General features: G+C 46.4%; 1 protein-coding gene across 1 annotated transcript in view; it reads right to left on the reverse strand.

Annotated features, from left to right (window-relative positions):
* Positions 1-24,653, reverse strand: part of LOC140410770 (synaptotagmin-like protein 2) — a 361,907-nt gene extending 337,254 nt beyond the window's left edge. The window contains exon 1 of the mRNA XM_072499365.1: positions 24,636-24,653. The gene's annotated coding sequence lies outside the window, so the exon portion shown is untranslated. The remainder of the gene's footprint in view (positions 1-24,635) is intronic.
* Positions 24,654-26,692: the final 2,039 nt, after the last annotated feature.

Below are 26,692 nucleotides of genomic sequence, written 5' to 3' on the forward strand. Positions count from 1 at the left end.
ACAGTGCTCAATATGGTGTGACCATGACTGAGGCCATAATCAGAGACGGCACTGAAACCATGGAAGGTGGCGGTGTCCTCGCACCGAATCCTCCGTCTCATATCCAACTTCACTTCCACAATCTTTTCTGATTTACCACTTGCTGATGGTGGCCTGGATTCTCCGCCACATGACTCCGACAACATGGATCATGACCTGGTGTAGAATCGGGCGTCCCATCAAAATCGAGGTTCGCACTGGGTGCAAAACCGACCGCTATGCTCCGGCCCCTGCTGCCGGTGGGATCGGGGATCACCTCGGTGTGCCAGCAGGACAATGGTAATGGATGCAGATGGGTCCTAATGACCCATTTGTATCCACTTAGCGGGTCAGGCACCAGAGTCTGTGGGCACTTGCGATTCTCCGGTCCTCTGGGCCAGGGGTCACGTGGGTGCAATCACTGCTGGTATTTACCAGCATGGCCGTGACATGGTGGACCTCACTTTGGGCCAAGGGGCTAATCCCTTAAGGGAGTTGCCCCAAAAGTCCACCCGAGGGTCATCCTCCCCACCCACAATGCACAACCTGCCCACTTCACCCTCCAGATACCTCTCAAACCCTGGGAGATCCCTAGATAGGGAGACCCCCCACAGAGACCCCTTAGCTAGCAATACCCCCCTCCCCACAGAGACCCCCTAACTGGGAAACCCTCCTCGAGACCTCCTGGATCTTCTTGGGGGTGTCCTTATGGATTCATCTTCCTTCATGGATGAGTAACTCTAACCACAATCTTTCCAAACATCATAGAGAGTTAAGTGCTCTCAATCACTCCCTCCCCACCCCACCCAAAGGCTTGAGTGAATTTGAAGTGCTGAGGTGGAAATTGACAGCACTTAATTCTCTTTGAAGTGGGTGGTGTTTGTAAACATTGTGGTTACAGCACAGAAAGTTATTTATCCATGGAGGAAGGTTGACACCTGTGTTTGTGGAAGCTGACAATCACAGCCCACTAAGAGAAATGAATGAATGGCTCGCAGCTTAAGGATCTGCGGGGTTTAAATACATAGAACATAGAACACTACAGCGCAGGACAGGCCCTTCGGCCCTCGATGTTGCGCCGACCTGTGAAACCACTCTAAAGCCCATCTACACTATTCCCTTATCGTCCATATGTCTATCCAATGACCATTTGAATGCCCTTAGTGTTGGCGAGTCCACTACTGTTGCAGGCAGGGCATTCCACGTCCTTACTACTCTCTGAGTAAAGAACCTACCTCTGACATCTGTCTTATATCTATCTCCCCTCAACTTACAGCTATGTTCCCTCGTGCTAGACATCAACATCCGAGGATAAAGGCTCTCACTGTCCACCCTATCTAATCCTCTGATCATCTTGTATGCCTCAATTAAGTCACCTCTTAACCTTTTTCTCTCTAATGAAAACAGCCTCAAGTCCCTCAGCCTTTCCTCATAAGACCTTCCCTCTATACCAGGCAACATTCTGGTAAATCTCCTCTGCACCCTTTCCAATGCTTCCACATCCTTCCTATAATGCGGCGACCAGAATTGCACGCAATACTGAAATGCAGCCGCACCAGAGCTTTGTACACCTGCAACATGACCTCATGGCTCCAAAACTCAACCCCTCTACCAATAAACACTAACACATCATACGCCTTCTTAACAACCCTCTCAACCTGGGTGGCAACTTTCAGGGATCTATGTACATGGACACCGAGATCTCTATGCTCATCCACACTGCCAAGAATCTTACCATTAGCCCAGTACTCTGTCTTCCTGTTATTCCTTCCAAAATGAATCACCTCACACTTTTCTGCATTAAACTCCATTTGCCACCTCGCAGCCCAGTGCTGCAGCTTATCTATGTCCCTCTGTAACTTGTAACATCCTTCTGCACTGTCCACAACTCCACCGACTTTAGTGTCATCTGCAAATTTACTCACCCATCCTTCTACACCCTCCTCCAGGTCATTTATAAAAATGACAAACAGCAATGGCCCCAAAACAGATCCTTGTGGTACACCACTAGTAACTGGGCTCCAGTCTGAATGCTTCCCATCAACCACCACCCTTTGTCTTCTTCCAGCTAACCAATTTCTGATCCAAACTGCTAAATCAACCTGAATCCCATGCCTCCGTATTTTCTGCAGTAGCCTACCATGCAGAACCTTATCAAATGCTTTACACCACATCAACTGCTTTACCCTCATCCACCTGTTTGGTCACCTTCTCAAAGAATTCAATAAGGTTTGTGAGACACGACCTACCCTTCACAAAACCGTGTTGACTATCTTTCTAATCAAATTATTCCTTTCCAGATGATTATACATCCTATCTCTTATAATCCTTTCCAAGATTTTGCCCACAACAGACGTAAGGCTCACTGGTCTATAGTTACCGGGATTGTCTCTACTCCCCTTCTTGAACAAGGGGCAACATTTGCTATCCTCCAGTCTTCTGGCACTATTCCTGTAAACAAAGATGACTTAAAGATCAAAGCGAAAGGCTCAGCAATCTCCTCCCTAGCTTCCCAGAGAATCCTAGGATAAATCCCATCCGTCCCAGGGGACTTATCTATTTTCACACTTTCCAGAATTGCTAACACCTCCTCCTTTTGAACCTCAAGCCCTTCTAGTCTAGTAGCCTGAATCTCAGTATTCTCCTCGACAACATTGTCTTTTTCCTGTGTGAATACTGACGAAAAATATTCATTTAGCACCTCTCCTATCTCCTCGGACTCCAAGCACAACTTCCCACTACTGTCCTTGACTGGCCCTACTCTTATCCTAGTCATTCGTTTATTCCTGACATATCTATAGAAAGCTTTAGGGTTATCCTTGATCCTACCTGCCAAAGACTTCTCATGTCCCCTCCTGGCTCTTCTTAGCTCTCTCTTTAGGTCCTTCCTAGCTAACTTGTAACTCTCGAGAGCCCTAACTGAACCTTCATGTCTCATCTTTACATAAGCCTCCTTCTTCCTCTTGACAAATGTTTCAACTGCTTTAGTAAACCACGGTTCCCTTGCTCGACCACTTCCTCCCTGCCTGACAGGTACATACTTATCAAGGACACGCAGTAGCTGTTCCTTGAACAAGCTCCACATTTCCATTGTGCCCATCCCCTGCAGTTTTCCTCTCCATCTGATGCATCCTAGGTCTTGCCTCATCGCATCATGATTGCCTTTCCCCCAGATATAACTCTTGCCCTGTGGTATGTACCTATCCCTTTCCATCACTAAAGTAAACGTAATTGAATTGTGGTCACTATCCCCAAAGTGCTCACCTACCTCCAAATCTAACACCTGTCCTGATTCATTACCCAGTACCAAATCCAATATGGCCTGCCCCTCATTGGCCTATCTACATACTGTGTCAGGAAACCCTCGTGCACACATTGGACAAAAACGGACCCATCTAAAGTACTCGAACTATAGCGTTTCCAGTCAATATTTGGAAAGTTAAAGTCCCCCATAACAACAACCCTGTTGCTTTCGCTCCTATCCAGAATCATCTTTGCAATCCTTTCCTCTACATCTCTGGAACTTTTCGGAGGCCTATAGAAAACTCCTAACAGGGTGACCTCTCCTTTCCTGTTTCTAACCTCAGCTCATACTACCTCAGTAGACGAGTCCTCATCAAACGTCCTTTCTGCCACTGTAATACTGTCCTTGACTAACAATGCCACCCTTCCCCCTCTTTTACCACCTTCCCTGAGCTTACTGAAATATCTAAACCCCGGCACCTCCAACAACCATTCCTGTCCCTGCTCTATCCATGTCTCCGAAAAGGCCACAACATCGAAGTCCCAGGTACCAGCCCATGCTGCAAGTTCACCCAGCTTATTCCGGATGCTCCTGGCATTGAAGAAGCCACAATTTAAATCACCTTCCTGCCTGCCGGTACACGCCTGCAACTTTGAAACCTTACTCATGACCTCACTACTTTCAACCTCCTGTATACTGGAGCTACAATTCAGGTTCCCACAGGTAACTGCTTTTCTCTTTCCGTGATTGGACACATGTTTTTTCCTCTGTCTGAGCCAGTAGGTGTATGCCCATGTGAGTCTTACAACAGTAGTTGTTTTTATTGCCCCTATCTGAACTGCTCTCCAGCTTCCAGACAGGTCTTTTGGGAGTCTTTGGGGCTTTCGTTGTGTGGTTTCTGGGGGGACGCTGATGTTAGGGGGTCTCTGGGAGGGTACCTTTATTTAGGGTTCTCATTGGGGGGTGGGGTTCCCTTTAGTTGGGGTCTTTGTGGGAGGTTCCTTTAGATAGGGGTCTGGGGGGTACCCCTATTCTGGTGGTCTCTGAGGGGGGTCATCCTATTCAGTGGGTCTATGAGGGAGGGGAGCCCTGATTCAAGTGGTCTCGTGGGGGGGGCCCCCCTATTTTGAGAGTCTCTTGGAGGGTGTCACCTTATTTAAGGGTCTCTGAGGGGGGAGGTGTGTAGGATCACCCCTGTACTTGATGGAAGGGTAGGGAACCCAGAAATTCTGGGGCTGGGGAGCTGATTCATGATTGGGGGGGGTGGGGGGGAGTGGTCATATCGGCAGCACGGGGGTGCAGTGGTTAGTAAATCTGTGCCTGAGTGGGTCTCATCCCACAACCCAAAGATTGGAGGATTGACCACACTAAATTGGCCTCTATCTGAGGCAGCAGGTGTAAGGGTCAGGTAAATGAAAACCAGTGAGTTTTCACTGTTTCTTCCGGGATTGCTCTTCAGCTTCCAGGAAGGGATGACTTATATGGAGGGGGGTCTCTGATGTGGGGGGATGGGGGTGGGGTGGGCAGGATTTGCATTGTCAGGGAGGGGCCTTCCTTTGGACTTTGTTGAATACCGACCTCCTTTGCCCACCGCAAGGTCGAACGGCGTAGGGTCATGCTGGCAAATACTTGTGTGAATGTCGGACGAGAGAGTTGGAGTATTATGGCGACGTGGGGAATTTGGTGTTCTGCCATTAATAGGATGCAAATGGGTCCAAAAGACCCATTTGCATCATCTCGCTGGTGCGGGACACGATGCTGCCAGCGGGGGACCGAAGCATCGCACCTTTGCCGACAGGGGATTCTCCGCTGCATCAGGAACTCTGTGACTGGCAATGGGAGGCGGAGAATCCCCCATTATGTGATGAGATACAGGGAAAAGGCAAGTGAATTACACCAAATTATAATGCTCATTGGAGAGCTGGTGTAGGCGCGATGGATTGATTGGCCTTCTTCTGCACCATAACAATTCTGTGATTAGTTAGAGCTCTGAGAATAGGTTGTGTAGCTATACAGCTGGAGGAGGTTTGCTGCATGGCCTTGCAAACATAAGAACATAAATAAATAACACTCTTCAACTTGTATTTATTTCATAACTGATTCTCATACCCTGAGGTACAATTGTTGGATTTTCATTAGTCAACTCTGACATTGCCCATGAGGACCCTGTTTCCACTGAGGAATTTCAAGATATTTAAATACACTGCATGTGTAAACTATACTTGTTATAAGGCCACAAAATGTTTGGTTGTCAACTGGGTAAAATATTTGGGCTTCCAGAACTGTTCCCATGGAATTACTATTATATCTTGGCGTATTTATGTAAAAACACTGGCAATCTCTAAAGTACCTTACAAAAAAAGTGAAGCTATTCTATTGCACCATTTCAGCATACTCTACAAAATCAGATCTTATCAGAGATTAAGTACACCTGATGAGATTTCACACAATATTGCTGCAAATTAAAAAGATAACAAATTAACACTTTACCTTGGTGGTGTAAACAAAATCTTGTTGAAGTGTGATTTTCATTGTAAAAATTAGAATTTTCTTATAGGAGGAATGTGTAGAGCTAATTAACATCAGTGGCAAATACATGTTAATTCATTTAATTATGTTGATTCTTGCAAGATTCTACATCTTCAGGTTGAAAGTTTGTGAAGAACCACAAAGAGAACCACAATGGTGTATAGAACATCTAGGTGGAAAGATTGTGGGCTGGATTCTCCATCGGCGGGATCCTCCGCTTCGCCGACATCGCACTCACGCCCGCAAATTTCCCGATGGAGTGAGAGTGCCCACAATGGGTGATTGTGGTGGGATGTTGGACACGATCTTCCCAGCGGCAGCCAATTAAGAAACTGCCTCTAGGAGGCCTATCCACCAGAACAGTGGTGTGGTTCCAATGTCAGGACATCCATTCAACCAGCCCTTGTGTGGGAGCATTTGTGATACCATGGAGGCTCCTTTGGTAGGAAAGCAGCAGTTGCCTTTCCTTTACATTCATGGGATGTGTCACTCTGGCTAGGCCAGAGTTTGTGGGTGTTAAAGGAGAGGGGGGCTGTGGATGTTAAAGGAGCGGTCCCAGCTTTCAACAATTATTTATTCCTGTCTGGTGCAACAATAAACCGAGAAAGGTGGTCAAACCAAGTCTGACAAGACAAGGTAGTGATAGTATTAGGTCCAAGGAAGAGGCATACAAATTGGCCAGAAGAAAACAACAGACCTGAGGATTAGGAGTGGTTTAGAATTCAGAAAAGGAGGACAAAGGGATTGATTAAGAAGGAAAAAATAGAGTACCAAAGAAAGCTTGATTTTTTTTGTAATGAATTTAAATTTCACCACCAGCCATGGTGGGATTTGAACCAGGGTCCCCAGATCTGCCCTGGGTCTCTGGTCCAGTGACAATACCACCTCACCACTGCCTTCCCTATTGATGGAATTGAAGACCAATAAATCAACAGGGCCCAATAATCTACACCCTGGAGTATTAAAGGAGGTGGCTCCAGAAATAATGGATGCATTGGTGGTCATCTTCCAAGATTCTATAAACTCTGGAACAGATTGGAGCGAGCTAATGTAACACCTATTTAGAAAGGGAAGTAGAGAGAAAATAAGGAATTATAGACCAGTCAGCCTGGTGTTAGTAGTGGGGAAAATTATAGTAAAAGATTTAATAGCAGAGCACTTAAAAAGCATGGCAGGATAGATGTGAGGTTATCCACTTTGGGTAGCTAAAACAGCAAGGCAGATTATTAACTGAATGGCCAAAGATTGGGAGAAGGGAATGTGCAACAAGTCCTGGGTATCCTTAGACACCAATCGCTAAAAGCAAAGTATGCATGTGCAGCATGCGGTGAAGAAAGCAAATGGTATTGTCATGATATTCAAACACACACATCATGATAGACACACCAACAGACAAATCAGAACACACAACACCACAACCAATGACAGAAAGATATAAAAGCACAGACACGACCCCCGGTGGTCAGTATTAGCTGCAGAGGAGAACCAGGACACATCGGTTACCAAACACACTCAGGGAGACAGCACGTGCAGAGTATCCAGAACGAACTGTATTATAAGAGTTATAATAAAATAGAGTTGTACCACATACAACTGTGTTGGCTCATCTGTGCACCAGAGCACCCAACACCACATGGTACAGGAGTGGATCGATACCTGCCGGCATACCTCAGTGTACACAGACAACCAGCAGTGCCCAGGCAAAATGATAGAGCTCCCGGTTCCGCAGCCGCTCCAGTGCTACGGCGATCTCCACGAAAACTGGCGGCGATTCCGGCAAATGTTCGAATTGTTCCTGGTGGCAGCTGAACTCCAAGACCTGGATGATAGGGAAAAAATTGAATTTCTCCTCACCATCGCCGGTGCAAGGGCAAGAGAAATATTCACAAGGTTCAGGTTCTTCAGGAGGCAGCAAAGGTACGATTACCAGGCAGTCCTGGACAAATTCTCCAAGTACTGTGAAGAAAACGCAATCCAATCGGCACATAAAGGTAAGAAAAGCTGCAGTACTCACCTCGTGGCTGAGATCCCGGAGCCCGAATTCCCAGAAGCCAAAATCCCGGGCCTGAGAGAAGGCTGGGTCGAGGTCGGTGGCCATCTTGCTAAAGGTATAACGCTAGCACAGTTGCGCGAGCAGTGCGCAGAACCGGAAGTTTCGTTTGCGCATGCGCGAGATGCTGCGCATGCGCAGTCAAGAAAACGGCCATCGGTAAAGGAACAGCGATCTGAGCATGCGCAGTCGCTTCCTACGTGTTACATACCGAGCGTCAGGATGTCAGAGGCCCCAGACTGCACCAATTTAAAAGGGAAATGTCCCAAATCCAATTTAAAAGGGAAACGTCCCAAATCAAAAAAACAAAAATCTGTTAAAGCTGTAAAACAACCTTCCCTCACCTGGAATGACAGCACAGTGCCGCAAATTGACCCAGGAGATGAATTTGACCTCCGAAGAACCCTCCGACAAGCAGTTACCTACGCACAAGACGATGATTCCGACCTTGAATACTTCGATGACGATCTTTACAGTGTTTCCGGACCTCGCGAGCCCAATGATAGCTCCGTGGTCCTATATGACTATGACTCGGACGAACCTTTCGTGTTGCACATTGGCGGCCTCCACATTGAATCCGACGCAGATGCGGATTCATTTTTCGGATTTGAGGATCTTCAATCCAGCAGATATGACGTTCCAACTTATCAGTACCGGATGATGCTGCAGCCTGACATTAACAGACAGGGAGCGGTGCAAGCACACGGAGAGTGCCCTGCTGCCACACAGAGCGTGGTCCACGTCCCGCTCAACGTTCCCGACTCTATGAAAGAAGACATGCAAGACTCCAGAGTGCAGTCCTCGCATGAACCAGAAGTGACTCCAGTGTCACAAGCTTCCACAGCAAGCTCGTGGACAGACTCCACAATTGCAGAAATGCAAGACTCCAGAGCGCAGTCCTTGCACGGACAAGAAGTGACTCCAGTGTCACAAGCCTCCACAGAGAGCTCGTGGACAGCCTCCACGATAGAGGCAACGCAAGACTCCAGAGCGCAGTCCTTGCACGAACAAGAAGTGACTCCAGTGTCATAAGCCTCCACAGAGAGCTCGTGGACAGCCTCCACGATAGAAGCAACGCAAGACTCCAGAGCGCAGTCCTTGCACGAACAAGAAGTGACTCCAGTGTCACAAGCCTCCACAGAGAGCTCGTGGACAGCCTCCACGATAGAAGCAACGCAAGACTCCAGAGCGCAGTCCTTGCACGAACAAGAAGTGACTCCAGTGTCACAAGCCTCCACAGAGAGCTCGTGGACGGACTCCACGATGGAAGGAACGCAAGACTCCAGAGCGCAGTCCTTGCAGGAACAAGACCATGAGGGTCTAGCAACCTCTCCTGACCAACCAGCGGCAGACGATGCAAGTCTGCCATGCTCACGTGAACAGCAAGAAGGCTATAACAGCCTACCATGCTCCACTACACAGCAGCATGAACATGACGGTCTCTCATGCTACAATGAAGGGCACAGCGCTGAAGACTGTTCAAGCCCAACTGAAGACAAGCCAAAGGAATCGCCTCGTCCAAGCCCAAAGAAAAAAGGTTTATGCGCTGACCTTCACGATCATTATAGCCGAACAGAGATTAATAATGCTGCACGGCCACAGAAGGATGCTGAGGATTTGCTAACGAAATTAATTGAATGTTTAACTTGCAAGGAGCAGACTGAGAATTGCCAGTGTTTTAGTACGGATCGAAAAAATGGACAAGACATTGATCCTCAGGTAATGGAAATAACACAACCTGAATCATATCTACAGCAGGGACAAATGTCTCCCTTCAACACAACACCGCAAAATCCCAACTTCGGAGACCAGCAGTTAGTCAGTAATGACTCTTCAAACCTTGAGGGGAACATTAATTGCATTGAACCTATACACGCTCCACTGATTATTGAGCAGAACATTGGAGCAAGAATCCTGAGGACACCGACATCGAGTAGCCAGATAACGAATTTAAAACCCACAGCAGTTTCAAGTGAACCAAGTGTGCTTTCCACTAATGGTGAAGATGCAGATAAGGTCGACCCGATTATCCATTGTACCACACTAACCCCAGTGATTAAGCAGTTATGTATGGGGAGTATAATGTGGGCAATTGAGAACAGTAAAAGAGAGACTGTGACCATGCCAGTCCCAGCAAAATCAGACCCAGAGACCATGAAGGCATGTACATTAGACAAAGATACATATGAGGCACCTGAGAAGAAAAGTGAAACGGAATGTTCTTTGGAAAATAGTACAATGTGGATAGAAACATTGGATCCTATATTCGAGACCATACCTATGGGAGAATTTGGGGGTAATAAACAAGGTTCTGCAATGTCTGGGGGAAGATTTAAAATTCCAAAGAAGAAAAGCCCAAATGAAGGACAATGGCAAGACAATGACAGTCCACCGACATGGTGTGCACCACCAGATGAAAACTCTGACAATTTACCCAACCCTAGTGAACAGCAAGCTGCTAATGAGGATCTATCCACGGGATGTGAGACGAGTGACGACAGCATCCCACTTCCCATGCAAAAGGTGCAAGGTGACAGACCTCGCCTAGTGCGTACCGAGGCACTCGACGATCACGGTGGGACCACTGACGACTGCGGTGGCAGCGCACCGCTTCCACCCTCGATGGCTCGACCCTCTCCACTGGTTGGTGCATTCCTGCATGTTCCGACTCCAGAAGTGCAGCTTCAGGGAATCTCGGCTGCCTCCAGTGAACCTGTTGGGACTCCGGACGGGGGGCATCGACGGAAGGCAGACCGGACTCCAGATGGGGAGCAGCCAAGCGCCGACTCTGATTCGCGCACGCCAGACCTTGCTCCGGACGGGCGGTGTCGCGGCCTCGGTGATGGCACGCTCAGGGTGACGGCGGATGCCACGGCGACAGGGAATGGATCGCGTGGCAGTCCCACTGGGTCGGCAGTGGCAACCAGCACCGGGGGTCCAAGATGGACACACCAATTCGCGCCATCGCCAGACGTTGATGCGAGCAACAATTCTCTCTCCAAGGCGACATGCTTCGACGTTTCTCTGCGGAGTCGCCCTTCCGGCACAGCAGGTGGCCGGAACCAGCGTACACGGTCTCGGCCAACTTCGACATCTGGCACAGTCATCGCCTTGCATGATATTAGTGATGGTGCTACTTCGATGGCAACGACCCATCGGCTACAAGATGCCGTCCACCACAAACATAAAAAGAAAAAGACTCCACCTTGTTCCTGGCATGCAGGGCGGATGGATTGGTGCGTAGGCGCAATCAGCGAGCTTTGCGCCGCCTTCCACGCTCGCAACTGAACCGTACGCACACGCCGGATCCTCCACTGGTTCCCAAGGATGACTTCGTGGAGATGCCACGGATCATGCCCCTCCATCGCCACCAGAACCAAACCACAGCCAAGGCACCACTAACAAAGATGTTGAATGTTATATTTGCACGAATGAAAAAACCAAGCACTGCACGAAGTACAACAAATGGTAAAGTAGAGACTTCGGCAACAGCATCACCTCCAACAGTCCAAGGTGAACCAGTGTGACCCCAAATCTCCACAGCTGAACCGGCTTGAGGACCAGCCCATTCTTGAGGCGGTCACCCATTAGACTGGACTTATAACGCTGTTCATACGTTCAAAAAGTCAAACACTTCTGTATTATAACCTGTTGTTGTTTATTGTTCCAGATATCGTCTGACCAGACCAATGTTCAAGTTTTTTTTTTCTCTCGCATCCAAGTTTTGTTATGGTACAACCTTGTTAGTGTGACGCACCCGACATCGCCCCACGTAAATAGTTACGTCATATACACACGCTGTACATAACACACACACACACTCTTCGATGCACTCACGACACAATTATATTTATAACCACGTAGGCACATATCTTTGTAAAAAGGGGGGATGTCATGATATTCAAACACACACATCATGATAGACACACCAACAGACAAATCAGAACACACAACACCACAACCAATGACAGAAAGATATAAAAGCACAGACACGACCCCCGGTGGTCAGTATTAGCTGCAGAGGAGAACCAGGACACATCGGTTACCAAACACACTCAGGGAGACAGCACGTGCAGAGTATCCAGAACGAACTGTATTATAAGAGTTATAATAAAATAGAGTTGTACCACATACAACTGTGTTGGCTCATCTGTGCACCAGAGCACCCAACACCACAGGTATGTTGGCCTTCATAGCGAGAGGATTCAACTTCAGGAGCAGGGATATCTTGCTGCAATTATACAGAGCCTTGGTGAGTCCACACCTGAAATATTGTGTGACAATTTGGTCTCCTCATCTAAGGAAGGGTGTTCTTTCTATGGAGGGAGTTTAGCGAATGTTTACCAGTCTGGTTCCTGGGATGGTGGGACTGATATCTGAGGAGAGATTGAGTCAGCTAGGAGTATATTTTCTGGAGTTTAGAAGAATGTGGAGGATTTCCTAGAAACCTATAAAATTCTAACAGACCTAGACAGAGTAGATGCAGGAAAGATGTTCCCAATGGTGGGGGTCCCCAGAGCCACAGTCTGAGGATATGGGGTAGACCATATAGGACTGAGATGAGGAGACATTCTTCACCCAGAGTGGTGAGCCTGTGGAATTCTTTACCAGAGAAACCGGTTGAGGCCAAAACATTGTGGGCACAATTTCATGGAAATGAAACAGAATGCTGTGTTGGGCGCATTAAGTCGGGTGTTTCCTGCGCTGGTAGTGCTGAAAACTATCCTGCTATTAAACAGGACTCTGCTTGATTTCTGGACCTCGGTAAGGAACAGCCTGCTGAGTCTGCACTTAGGCTCACATTCTGCACTAACGAGCTCAGCTCGCCAGTGAGGGAAGAGGTCAGGGCACAGATCCCCCCCACTCCGGCCTGAGGATCTCCCCAACTCACCAAGTAGGGCTTCATCAAGCTCCTCGCACTCCACCTCATAGGGCAGGGCCCAATCCCTTGCATGGGAAAGATCAGGAGTGCCAGGGTACCACCCTGCCCAGAGCCCGACCACCCAGCCCCCAAACACCTGGGAGATACCCACAAGTGCTGGCACCCCTTGTCTACGTTTGTAGAAACCAGTGCTAAGGCACAAGCAAGGCATGGTTGTTCGATCCAGGCACTGAGTAAGTTTGGTGCAGACATGTTCAAGTGGGACTAACTGCTCACTTAAATATGCAAATCTGGATCTCGACCTCAATGGACGGGGTCCAGATCACAACGCCTCGCAAGATCTCGTTAGATCTCACGAGATGTGACAAGGCCAGATACCAGCCTCGCCAAGTCCCGAGTTGGCACAATGAGACTGATAGATCAGGCCTTGTACGATTTCAAGAAGGATTTAGCTCCTTGGGCTAAAGGGATCAAATGATATTGGAGGAAAGTGGGAACAGATTACTGAGTTGAATGATCAGCCATGATAATGAGTGGCAGAACAGGCTCAAAGGGCCACAGGGCCTCCTCCTGCTGCTATTTTCTATGTTTTTGTTTCCCTTGAACACAGGTGGAGCCTCGTTCTAAGGCCATTTGACAGGTGGCATAAATGTAATCTCTGCCCCATGTGTCCTTTAAATTGACCTCCCTTAAATTATCCACACAAGTAAATTGGCAACCATCATCTTCTTAGAGTGGCTGCTTAAAATATCCACCACAGCCATAGCCATCAACAGAAAAGGGAGCAAGTACAATGTAAGCACTTCTCCCAGCAAGTAATTATTTCATATGAAGGGTGGTAGGGAGGATATTCCCAAATGCTAATCGCTTTTAGGATTCAAATGGTTCACTTAGTGATGTCAAGGGCTCTCTTCTGTGTAATGATACCTCCTTATCGTTAGTAGGCAGTCATTCATCCGTTATTAATCACTATTATATGTAGAGGCCAAAGGTGGAATTTAATGCCTTACCCTGTGGAGAGTTTGGTGATGGGGGCATTTTATGAGGCCTGACGGTAGCGGATGAGGACCCCATCATCTTCCCGCCTCTTCTCTGATTAAGTCTGATACGTGGTCTGTGGGTGACCTACCCACCTCGCCCCACCGCTATTTGAGGCCCTTAAGTGCGCAATTAATATTCGCAAGGAGTTAACACCCCCCACCCACCCCCACCCCCCTCCCACTTCAATGGCACTTAGTGCTTGGTCAAGGAGCTCAGCATTTGGAAGTGGGATGCTTACTGTGAACCACTATCATTGTCATCGATCCCAATCCCATTAACACCCACTCTGTGAACCCCTCATCCCTCACTTGTGGATCCAGTGGTGATACTCGGCCTTGGGAGCTGTCATACCAGCAGTGGCCACTACTACTGCCATTCAATGGAGATGGCTGCATCCAATCGGGCAGTGGTTCTCGGTAGGTGGGGCTCCCACTACTGGATCCTTGGTCCTGAAGAACATCTGCCAGTGTCCAGTTAAGTGCGTGAGTGGCAGGCACTCAATGCAACGTTTCTTCGCTAAAAGGGAGGACTCAGGTCCGTCACTACCCAAAGCTTCACTGTTACTAACTGAGGTTTGTCAGGGTGCTTTATGAATTTGAACATTTCACCATGTTCAAAAGTTTTCTGCTATGTGTATACTGCCCAAACCTTGCTAATTTGGCAGCATAATTACACTCCTAACCATGTATCTTCTGAATGGGCTAACAATTCACTGCCAGCCCTTCATGCAGCTGTTACTGCCTGTATTGTCTCCACAGAAACGCTGATAGGAGGAAACAGTCCACAAATATCTCCCTGAGCTAAGACTGGAGCAAATGAGCGGATTAATTATGGGTAAACTTTGGTTACATCAATATTCCAGGCATGGGGAATTAGCTTCCAAAGAGTAAAGTATGATATTGTCATTTATGTGATTTATGGAACCAGTGGGGTCAGATTCAAGAATATAATGCAAGAATTTAAGAATTTTTAGGAACAGGGCTTTTTAATCCCAATAAATCTATCTTTTTTACAATTGAACTTCACCTACCGATGTTTCCACCATGGGGCTGGTTTTCATTCACATGTTCAGTTGGGATTGGGGCCGGGGTGTAGTCAGTCAAAATCTGGCAGCAGCATTTCACCCACCATATTTCCACCTCGTCTCATCTGACCCCAGTTTGAAGTGACATAGAACATAAAACATTACACCGCAGTACAGGCCCTTCGGCCCTCAATGTTGCGCCGACCTGTGAAACCACTCTAAAGCCCATCTGCACTATTCCCTTATCATCCAAATGTGGGCCAAGGAAGCGGTGAGCTGCTTTTTAAAAAAAACATTTTATTAAGGCATTTATGATTTTATAATAACAAAAGACACAAGTGCAGATATTATCATAGCTCAACACGTAACACACCCCTCCATCTCCCGCAGTTCTCACCTAAGCTAGACCGACATAGTCTAACTCCCTCCCCCCAGCTCCCGAACACCCCCCCGCCACCATTATTGCATCTGCTGACAGTTCAATTTCTCCGAAGAAGTCGATAAATGGCTGCCACCTCCGAACGGACCCTAATGTTGAACCTCTCAGTGCGAACTTGATTTTCTCAAGCCCGAGAAACTCAGCCATGTCACTAACCCATACTCCTGTTTTCAGGGGCTTCGAGTCCCACCACGCTAGTAAGATCCGTCTCCGGGCTACCAAAGAGGCAAAGGCCAAAACATCAGCCTTTCTCGCCCCCTGAACTCCCGGGTCTTCGGACACTCCAAAAATTGCCACCTCAGGACTCCGTGCCATCCTCACCTTTAACATTCTGGACATGACATCTGCAAATTCCTGCCAGAATCCCCTGAACTTCGGGCATGCCCAAAACATATGGACATGCCCAAAACATATGGACATGATTTGCGGGACCTCCTGCACATCGCCCAACCTATCCTCTACCCCAAAAAACCTGCTTATCCGGGCCACCGTCATGTGTGCCCGGTGAACCACCTTGAATTGTATCACGCTGAGCCTGGCATATGATGAGGACCTATTGACTCTGCTCAGGGCATCCTCCCACAGATCCTTTCCCAATTCATCTTCTCATTTACGTTTTGTCTCCACTATCTGTGTTTCCTCCCACTCCATAAGTTCTTTATAAATTTCCGATACCTTCCCCTCCCCCACCCCCGTTCTAGAAACTACCTTGCCCTGCGTCCCCTGTGGCAGAAGGAGCAGGAAGGTAAAAACCTGTCTTCGCACAAAATCCCTTACCTGGAGATATCGGAACCCATTCCCTCCCGGCAATTCAAACTTTACTTCCAGATCCTCTAGACCGGGAAAGCTCCCATCAATAAACAGATCCCCCAGCCTCTCAATACGCGCTCTCTGCCACCTCCGAAACCCCCCACCCATCTACCCTGGCACAAACTGGTGATTACAACAGATTGGAGCCTGCACCGATGCTCCTTCTACTCCCATATGCTCCCGCCATTGCCCCCAGACTCTCAGGCCGCCACTCCCACTGGGCTTGTGGAGTACCGGGCCGGCAAGAACGGCAGAAGTGCAGTTACCAATGCCCTCAAACTTGTGCCCTTACATGATGCCACCTCCACCCGCTCCCACACCGACCCCCCCCCAATTACCCACTTCCTAATCATGGCTATATTTGCCGCCCAGTAGTAGTTCCTAAAGTTCGGCAGTGCCAGCCCTCCCTCCCCTGGGCTCCGCTCCAGCAATACTTTCTTTCTCGCGGGGTTTTACCCGCCTACACAAACCCAGATATCACCCTGTTCACCTGCTTAAAAAAGGCCTTTGGAATAAAAATAGGGAGACACTGAAAAACAAACAAGAATCTTGGGCGAACCATCATTTTACGGTCTGAAAAAGAAAAAGGAGGCATTTGTCAGGGCTAGAAGGCTGGGAACAGACGAAGCCTGTGTGGAATATAAGGAAAGTAGGAAGGAACTTAAGCAAGGAGTCAGGAGGGCTAGAAGGGGTCTCGAAAAGTCAATGGCAAATAGGGTTAAGGAAAATCCCAAGGCTTTTTACACGTACATAAAAAGCAAGAGGGTAGCCAGGGAACGGGTTGGCCCATTGGAGGACAGGGGAGGGAATCTATGTGTCGAGCTAGATGAAATGGGCGAGGTGCTAAATGAATACTTTGCATCAGTATTCACCAAGGAAAATGAATTGGTGGATGTTGAGTCTGGAGAAGGGTGTGTAGATAGCCTGGGTCACATTGAGATCCAAAAAGAAGAGATGTTGGGCGTCTTGAAAAATATTAAGGTGGATAGGTCCCCAGGGCGTGATGGGATCTACCCCAGAATACTGAAGAAGGCAAGGGAGGAAATTGCTGAGGCCTTGACGGGAATCATTGGATCCTCACTGTCTTCAGGTGATGTCCCGGAGAATAGCCAATGTTGTCCTTTTGTTGAAGAAGGGTAGCAAGGATAATTCAGTGGTAGGGAAATTACTGGGGAGAATTCTTCGAGACAGGATCTACTCCCATTTGGAAGCAAGTGGACGTATTAGCGAGAGGCAGCACGGTTTTGGGAAGGGGAGGTCATGTCTCACTAACTTGATAGAGTTTTTCGAGGAGGTCACAAAGATGTTTGATGCAGGTAGGGCAGTGGATGTTGTCTATATGGACTTCAGTAAGGACTTTGACAAGGACCCTCATGAGAGACTGGTACAAAGGGTGAAGTCACACGGGATCAGAGGTGAGATGGCAACAGGGACACAGGCTGGCTTGGCCATAGAAGGCAGAGAGTAGCAAAGAAGGGTGTTTTTCTGATTGAAGTGCTGTGACTAGTGGTTCTCCGCAGGGATCAATGCTGGAACCGTTGCTGTTCATAGTATATATAAATGATCTGGAGGAAAATGTAACTGGTCTGATTAGTAAGTTTGCGGACGACACAAAGGTTGGTGGAATTGCGGATAGCGATGACGGCTGTCAGAGGGTACAGCAGGATTTAGATCGTTTGGAGACTTGGGCGGAAAGATGGCAGATGGAGTTTAATCCGGACAAATGTGAGGTTTGGAAGGTCTAATACAGGTAGGGGAGAGACAGTGAATGGTAGAACCCTCAAGAGTATTGACAGTCAGAGAGATCTAGGTGTACAGGTTCACAGGTCACTGAAAGGGGCAACACAGGTAGAGAAGGTAGTCAAGAAGGCATACGGCATTCTTGCCTTCATTGACCGGGGCATTCAGTATAAAAATTGGCAAGTCATGTTGCAGCTGTGTAGAACCTTAGTTTGGCCACATTTGGAGTATAGTGTTCAATTCTGGTCACCACACTACCAGAAGGATGTGGCGGCTTTAGAGAAGGTGCAGAAGAGATTTATCAGGATGTTGCCTGGTATGGAGGGCATTAGCTATGAGGAGAGGTTGAATAAACTCGGTTTGTTCTCACTGGAATGACGGAGGTTGAGGGACCTGATAGAGGTCTACACAATTATGAGGGGCATAGACAGAGTGGATAGTCAGAATCTTTTTCCCAGGGTAGAGGGGTCAATTACTAGGGGACATAGGTTTAAGGTGCGAGGGGCAAGGTTTAGAGGAGATGTATGAGGCGTTTTTTACACAGAGGGTCGTGGGTGCCTGGAACTCGCTGCCGGAGGAGGTGGTGGAAGCAGGGACGACAGTGATGTTTAAGAGGCATCTTGACAAATACATGAATAGAATGGGAATAGAGGGATACAGACCCCGGAAGTGTAGACGATTTTTGTTTAAAAGGGCAGCATGGTCGACGCAGGCTTGGGGGGCCGTAGGTCCTGTTCCTGTGCTGTACTTTTCTTTATTCTTTGTACCCTCCCCGCCATTGACAACTATGGTTGCAATCCTGATCTTCTCCTCCACTGCGGAGTTCCGGCAAGCAGAAATGGGACTAAGTGCGGCCTCGTCAAGGCATTAGCCGATGAGGCCTCGAATAGAACCAGAGTACCAATAGATAGCCTGGTGTTTCTCGGCACTGCGTGTGCTGGGAAGCACTCTACTAATTGCGCTCGCTGCGGGACTCTGTCCCCGTTTGGTTAGATTGCGCCCAATATTGCTGTTCTTTCACTGTCGCTTGGTCAAAATCCTGGTTCTCCTTCCCTAACATCATTGTAAGCGTACCTACACCACATAGACTGCAGCGGTTCAAGTAGGCAGCTCATCACCACCTTCTCAAGGCCAGTTAGGGATGAGCAATAAAAGTGCTGGCCTAACCAGTGAAGTCCACATCCCAATAAACAATAAGAATAACGATGCTGATGTCCCATCTGCTGAACAGTGTGTGACATCGCCGTGGACCCTAATCCTTAGACTGTCGGATACCATTCTGACAGTGTGAGTTTGCAGTGAGTAGAGGTTTGACTTTCCCTACCATTGCAGGATGGTCCTCTTTGCATCACCCTAGAAACCTTCTCCCAGGCCAACTGGCCAGACGATAGGGCCTCCTGCTCCTATCCCTTGGAAAGAGAAAATCCCACCTTTCCTCAACCGCTTGGAGATGTATCTCCAGGGAACTTTGAGGCTGGAGTCTTCTATCTTCTCCTGGGAATTTTCCGGCCTGCAATGAATAAATGGTTATCTCGGCGCAATGTTTAAATTTGACGCCTGTACATTGGAGCCTGTGGGATGATGGTAGGGCGGGTCGCATCATGCCCACCCCACCCTGCCACAAGATTCAGTGTGCTCCCCATGAATACATAATTAATGTGCTGTAAAGCAGAATATCTAGTGCGCAAATTCATCCCGCCTTCCAACAGTCACTCTGACTTTCCTGCCTGCCACCGCACTTAGTCTCTGAGTGGAAAATTCTGCTCTCAGGGTTTTCTTCACCAGAACACGTAATGAATACCTAAAACACATTCGTAAGTAGACTGGATATCCATTGTACTTAATAACAACGGATACATTTTATACAACCTCCCCACTCCCATTATCTTAACTGCATTTGTCTATGCAATATATTCAATTTTTATTTTACATTTTTGGAGGTATAATGTATTCTTTACCGCAGCACAGGTGATTATACGGGTACAATCCACCATATTTAGTTTATGCAACATTTATTACCTCAACTACTTTTCAAATACAATAGATTTAATTATAGCTTTGAACTGCGCAAGAAAACACAAGCAAGCACTCCACCCGTTAAGCCCATTTTTCTTCATAAAGTAATATTTATTGATAAAAATCGTTCTGGCAAGGTTTTCAATATCTGGTTTGCTCTGTAGCCTGCGGTTTCTTCCTCAATCCCCATTGGTTTCTTGGATCAAAATTGGTGCTACTGTGCATTGTCGTACCTTACAGGATATTGAAGTTCTGTTCCCAAAGTATGTTCTGTGTTATTACTCTTCCAATTGTGTTCAACATGGAGGAATACTGGTTCATCAGCTGAGGGAGGGTAGTGATCTGCAGGAAGTTTTCCTCCCCAGTTTTGAGTTCATGGGGTCCAAAGGTAATATTGACTATTCCCAGGGCCATTCCCTCCTGACTGCATATCACTGTGCCACCAGCTCTGCCTATAGGTCAGGACATACCCAGTAATGGTTTAGGACATTGACTGTAAAGTATGATTGTGTGAGTATGACTATGTCAGGCTGTTGTTAGTCTGTGGGATAGCTTTCGCCAGATTTCAGTGAGGAAGTATTTGTGGGGTTAACTGGGAAGTGTCTTTTTCATATCTGCCTCCTAGGTTGGTACAACTAGTTAGATTACTGTTATAGTTTTGCACAGAAGTTTGATACAACTGAGCAGCTACACAGAGAACAGAGAAGAATCAGCCACTTACAGGCCGGGCTGGGTAAGGACAGCAGATTTACTACCCAACAGGACATTAATGGGGCAGCACGGTGGCGCAGTGGTTAGCACTGCTGCCTCAATACGCCGAGGTCCCAGGTTACATCCCGGCCCTGGGTCAGAGACTGTGTGGAGTTTGCACGTTCTCCCCGTGTCTGCTTGGGTTTTGCCCCACAACCCAAAAGATGTGTAGGGTGGATTGGCCATGCTAAATTTCCCCTCAATTGGAAAAATTAATTGGGTACTGTAAATTTATGAAAAAAAACCAGAACATTAATGAACCAGATGGGTTTTTATGACAATTCAGTAGTTTTATCGTCACCATTAGCGAGACTAGCTTTTTTATTCCAGATTTATTTAACTGACTTAATTTAATTTCCCCAGCTGTCATGTTGGGATTCAGATTCATTTCTGTGGATCTTTAGTCTACGCCTCAGGATTACCAACTCAGTCGCATCACCACGATGTTACCATGCCCTCAAATGAGCATACACTCACTGAGCCAATCTTTGGCATCTTTCTGATCCAAAGCCTCCTTTCCTCAGCTACTCATTATCCCAGAAATGCTACTCTCAGGGTCTTAACTTGACCCTTTCTCCTAACACATGTCAACTTAGCAAGTGAGAATCAGTATTTTGAAATGATATTTAAAGATTTTGTTAATCTCCTCCTTAGTATGCGCTGTAAACAAGGGTGGCAGAGCACTTGTCTACTCTTAACATCTCTAACAGTGTGCCAATATTATCAGTTCCATCTGTTGCAGCTGAGTTGGGGTACTGTCAAACCTGTTTTGAATCTTTTATCCAGATTAAATGGAGATCCCTTGCAGCTATGTCACCATCTGTTAGCTTCAGGGTCCAAATCTAGATCCCAAACTTAGAGTTCTCCAGCAACTTGAGTTCATGTTGTTAATGTACCTTCAAGTTGCAGACTCTTCATAGGGACTAGTCTGCTCCCTTCCCATCCCTGTTTTTACTGTGAAAAATGTCACTTTATAAATCTCGATTTCCCCTTCCTCATCACCATTCCATCGTCCCCTTTTGTCAAGAAAGAGAACGCTGGCTCCACCGCCATGTTCTCCTCAATCAACCATTTGTGAACTTATGAAAACGCTGAAGATCGTGAATCGCTCCGGGCACATAAAGCAATCTGTTGAGATATACCAAAAACCATGTTTAATTCATTCTTGATACTGGGAAAACTAGACTATTGATTTCTATAAACTGGTTTTAAAAGCTGCACTGGCCCACAGAGCATTAACCTTTCAAAAGTACTTAGTATGATATCTTCCAGCGAGAAAATCTTTAGCTTTTTTCCCGAAGATTCTTTTCTTTTCTTTTTTTTCATAACTTTAGAGTACCCAATTCATTTTTTCCAATTAAGGGCAATTTAGCGAGGCCAATTCACCTAACCTGCACATTTTTTGGGTTGTGGGGGCGAAACCCACGCAAACACGGGGAGAATATGCAAACTCCACACAGACAGTGACCCAGAGCCGGGATCGAACCTGGGACCTCGGCGTCATGAGGCAACAGGGCTAACCCACTGTACCACTGTGCTGCCGTAAAGATTCTTTTCTTACCTGAAGTTCAACTTAAAAATATTCAAGATAATATTCAGCCAAAATTCTGAACTCCACCAAGCCTCAGCTCATTACAGATTAAAATAAATGCTTTTTATAGCAATCATTCTGTAAATTGGGTTTGCCTTTTGAAAAGGTTATATGATAACAACAAAATGATAGTTGCACATCTATTTCGGGAAATCCAGGATGAGAGATGGCACAAAAAAACAGACTAAGTGTGCAGAATAAAGGTGTTGTATATGTTTAACTCTATAATTACTGTTACTGTGATGAAGGGAAATTTGTTTTTTTATCATATGTCAAATTCCAGCAGTGAGAGCTCAATGTCCTTATTAAAGCAACTGAGTGTTCGTAAATTTTCCCACTGTTTTCCCACGGAGGTGTATAAACTGCAGAGTCTATGGAAACACTTGGGTCGCAAAACCTGTGAGGATCTGCATGCACCAGGAGCCTTTCTCCCTGTGATCTCAGATAATTCACTTTTGACAGACAACAACAATACCTGCTGAGTGAAAATCAGCAGCTACCTCAGCTCAGGGAGTTTGGGAACACTGCTCGAGCATTAATGAGGGAGCTGATTCAGAGACATAGTGAAAAGATTCATCACAACATGCTATAACCAATGATTCAAGCTGAATTATTTTTCCAGCGAGGTTGGACCAGGAAGTTGTTTCAGGGTTTGCCGGACCAAATAAAATTAATTTAATAGGTCCATTTCTCAAATATGAATTTCACAATGATATTTCACAATATTAATTAAATCATTCTGTCAATGCAAAAAAAAGTTTCCTCAAACTGAAATAAATTCCAAGTGCCAATAATGTGTCGCTTGCATATTAATAGGATCACTAGCATTCGGGAGATTGTCCATGAAGACCAAGGGATGGATTTTATGACTCCCCCCTCCCACCGAAAGTGACTTCAGTGGGAGGGTGCTAAAATTGGCAGCTCAATCAGCATTTAAAAAAAACAATTAACAGGTAATTGAGCTTGTTACCAAGCCGACTAACCAGAATATTACACTGCTCATGGCAGAGTACATTTGGTGTGGGCAGGTGGGTGGGAGTGGGCAGGCCATTCTTTAACCCAACTGGTTAAAAGACAGGAAGGAAAGCGGAATATGAACTTCAAGTGGTGCCCCGTGCACATCGGGGCACCCTCCAAGGCAATACACGCCATTTGTGTCTCCCAGCCTGGCCTTCAAAACCTATGCCCCAATTTCCCTTGCCCCCATCTCCCTAAGTTTCCCAATCTCTTCCTGCCCTCAACGCCCAAGATTTGGCTTAGTCGAAGATCCATTACTTTGCTTCAGTGGGTCTGGCACTGCTGAGAGTGCTGAGGCTGCTTGCCAGTAAATTGAGGATAGTTCTTGAAGGAACCAACAAGCTCCCACTGAGGTGAAAATGTCCCACTCTGCTTATTTAGGCTGTCCCAGCATGTTAGTGTTGAGAGTCAGCCTTTCTTTTAAGTCGGCCAGTTTGAAACCAACTTTTGTAACAGGGGGAGGGGGGCAAGCAATACACTCCTGTAAAATTCAGCCCCAAGGGAATGGTTACCAGAGCTCAGGTAAATCGTGGGGGATGATGTTTTTGGAAGATCTCGCCTTATACAGGAATACCCGAGGCCGGGGAGATCTACATCCTTTATATATTCTGGCCTACCGCTTCTAATTTCACCACATCTTGTCATTCAGCATCATTTGTAAAGTTAATTGCATTGAGTTTCTGACTCCAGGTTGACTATATAAATTAAAAAATTAGTGGTCTTAGCACTGAGGCCTGGATCCTCCAACTCAGTACTTCCTTGGCCCTACCCTGTAGATAACGTCTCTAATGGGCTCTCATTGCTTGCCCCCTTTAACCCAGTTTTTTAATCCATTTTCAGAATTTATCCTGAATCCCTGCAGCTCTAAGTTCAATTAATAGCATAGTGGAATTTTGTCAAAAACTTCTTAAAAGTCAAAGTACAACACATCAGCACATGGTTTACCACAGTCATCTTGGTTTGTCACTTCTGTAAGGAAGTCAAAGATGTTAGTCATACAAGGTCCTTCCCTTCTGAAACGACGTTGACTGCAGATTGTTCAAATAATCTTAAAATTAATTCCTGACAACTAAATTACATTAATTTACCTGGACTATAATTAAGACTAGTTGCATGTGTTCATTTCATTACTCTTCTGAACATAGGCACCATATTAGCCTATTTTCAATCTTCAGGTCCTTTTCAAGAAAATAATGACAATCTCATTATGGTAAGAAGTCTTACAACACCAGGTTAAAGTCCAACAGGTTTGTTTCGATGTCACTAGCTTTCGGAGCGCTGCTCCTCCCTCAGGTGAATGAAGAGGTATGGCCCAGAAACATATATATAGACAGATAGACAGACAATCTCATTATGAGTATCAAACTTTCACAAACCTCATAAATGCCACCTCTGGATTTATTTGTTTTGAGCTGATTTAGGATTAAGTGTTGACTTCACTTGGAAAGCCTTTGTTTGGAGAGACCATATTGTTCATGTCTTACCTTGTTAATACATAATACGCAAGAAAAGATACACTCAGTGTTTCTGTTCACACTCTCAAGCCTGTTTGCCTTTGCAAGCATTAATCTGGCGATGGCTGAAACTAACCAGGATAAAAAATTTACATTTCTGATAATTCCATGTGCAGCGCAGACCAAAATCAATCCCTAATGTTGTGAAATCTATTGAGGGCAGAACAGTTTGTGATCTCCCAATCGCTGGTAGCCCTAATTTGAATGGAGGACAAAAATCCTGCAAAACTGGATTCCATTCGTCAGTGGTAATTGAGTTTGGCAAATTCTCTGTACCAGTAGGGAGTGGTTGAAAGTAATCATCATTCCTCAAGTGTAACAAAACAGTTGAAATATCCTTCACATTCCTGAACCTGTTTTGCTGGTTGCACCTTTTGGAATTCAGCACCTGGCTCGAATTCAATGAACCTCCTCCACTGTCAACTCAGGCCAATCGGAGAGATGCACAATCTCAGCATCCAGTTCCACTGTGAGCTTTTACTACCCCACATCTGTTCTTGAACATAAAGAATATTGCCTGCTTACATCCCTAACTCTTCCATTCTACTGATGAATCTCCATTCTACTATCATCTGTTAAGGACAGATTTTTTAGTGCCTTCTTTACTGACTTCCCTGTCTCAATCTTCCACAAACCTCAGAGAATTTCAAGTGCTCAACATCCACACAAGGTCCAATGTCGCCATCCATGTCAAACTCTACGGTCTTCCTCTGTACAGTGAATTAATTACTAATGTTTCCATGGCCTTATTCTGACCTCTTTTCTTCAACCATATCTCCCAGCACTCACAGCTTGCACCTTCAGCTTCAGATCATTGCTTACCCACTAGCCTCTCCTCTCCACTACTGAATGTGGGCAGCACGGTAGCAATGTGGATAGCACAATTGCTTCACAGCTCCAGCGTCCCAGGTTCGATTCCGGCTTGGGCCACTGTCTGTGTGGAGTCTGCACATTCTCCCCGTGTGTGCGTGGGTTTCCTCCGGGTGCTCCGGTTTCCTCCCACAGTCCAAAGATGTACAGGTGAGGTGGATTGGCCATGATAAATTGCCCTTAGTGTCCAAAATTTCCCTTAGTGTTGGGTGGGGTTACTGGGGTAACTGGGATATGGGGATAGGGTGGAAGTGTTGACCTTGGGTAGGGTGCTCTTTCCAAGAGCCGGTGCAGACTCGATGGGCCGAATAGCCTCCTTCTGCACTGTAAATTCCATGTATGTCTATGTATGGATGTTGGTCTTACAGCTATTAGTCTTCTCTCTTTTTGGACTCTCTCCCACAATTCTTTTGTTTTTAAACCTCTTCAAAAGTCTCTGAAATGCTCAATCTGTTCAATGGTACCTTAAGACTCCTAAACCCCCTCCTCATCACTTTAAATTAATTAATTTCCCTGATTGGTGTCCACCCCTCAAAAGTTTGTCTCAAGATTTATTTTGCAACTGCAACAAATATATTTTTTGATTCTCTTGCATTAGTTAAAACATTGGTTTTAGTGAGTTTTTCATTTGTTCACCCCATTCCTCAAAACAGTGATTCACACAGAGGGGCAGTTCATGAGCAGTAAAAAAGCTGCTACTATTTTGAGCTGCCATCTAGACGCAAACACTTTCCAGCATTAGTCACTGAATAACAACAACCAGTAAGAATCCGGCCTGATAATACCCTGGCTAATGTGTGCTCCAAGTACTGAATAAAATTGAAGACAAGCTGCTACTCCAAGCACAGTTTGTCTGGATTCCTTTAGTTTTAGCATCATATTTTCTAACCTGCTGAGCACCTACGTCCAAGTTCTGATTGCCCTCTCATTATTTAGCGATCACCTATATTTATGATATCTGTGATAACTTTCTAACTTCATACTCTCATCCACTGGAAAAGCATATTAGAAATTCAAACCTCCTAGCCCTGTTATTAACAGGGAGTGGGCAGGTAGTGGTGGTGAGGCGGAGGAGGGGGTTCACGGTGCGGTGGGGTGGGGCAAGGTACAGGTGTGTGGGGGCAGAAGATATAACAGGCAGGAAAACTGGAAGTGTG

This window comes from Scyliorhinus torazame, chromosome 4 (assembly GCF_047496885.1).
Source record: "Scyliorhinus torazame isolate Kashiwa2021f chromosome 4, sScyTor2.1, whole genome shotgun sequence".
Classification (NCBI taxonomy): domain Eukaryota; kingdom Metazoa; phylum Chordata; class Chondrichthyes; order Carcharhiniformes; family Scyliorhinidae; genus Scyliorhinus; species Scyliorhinus torazame.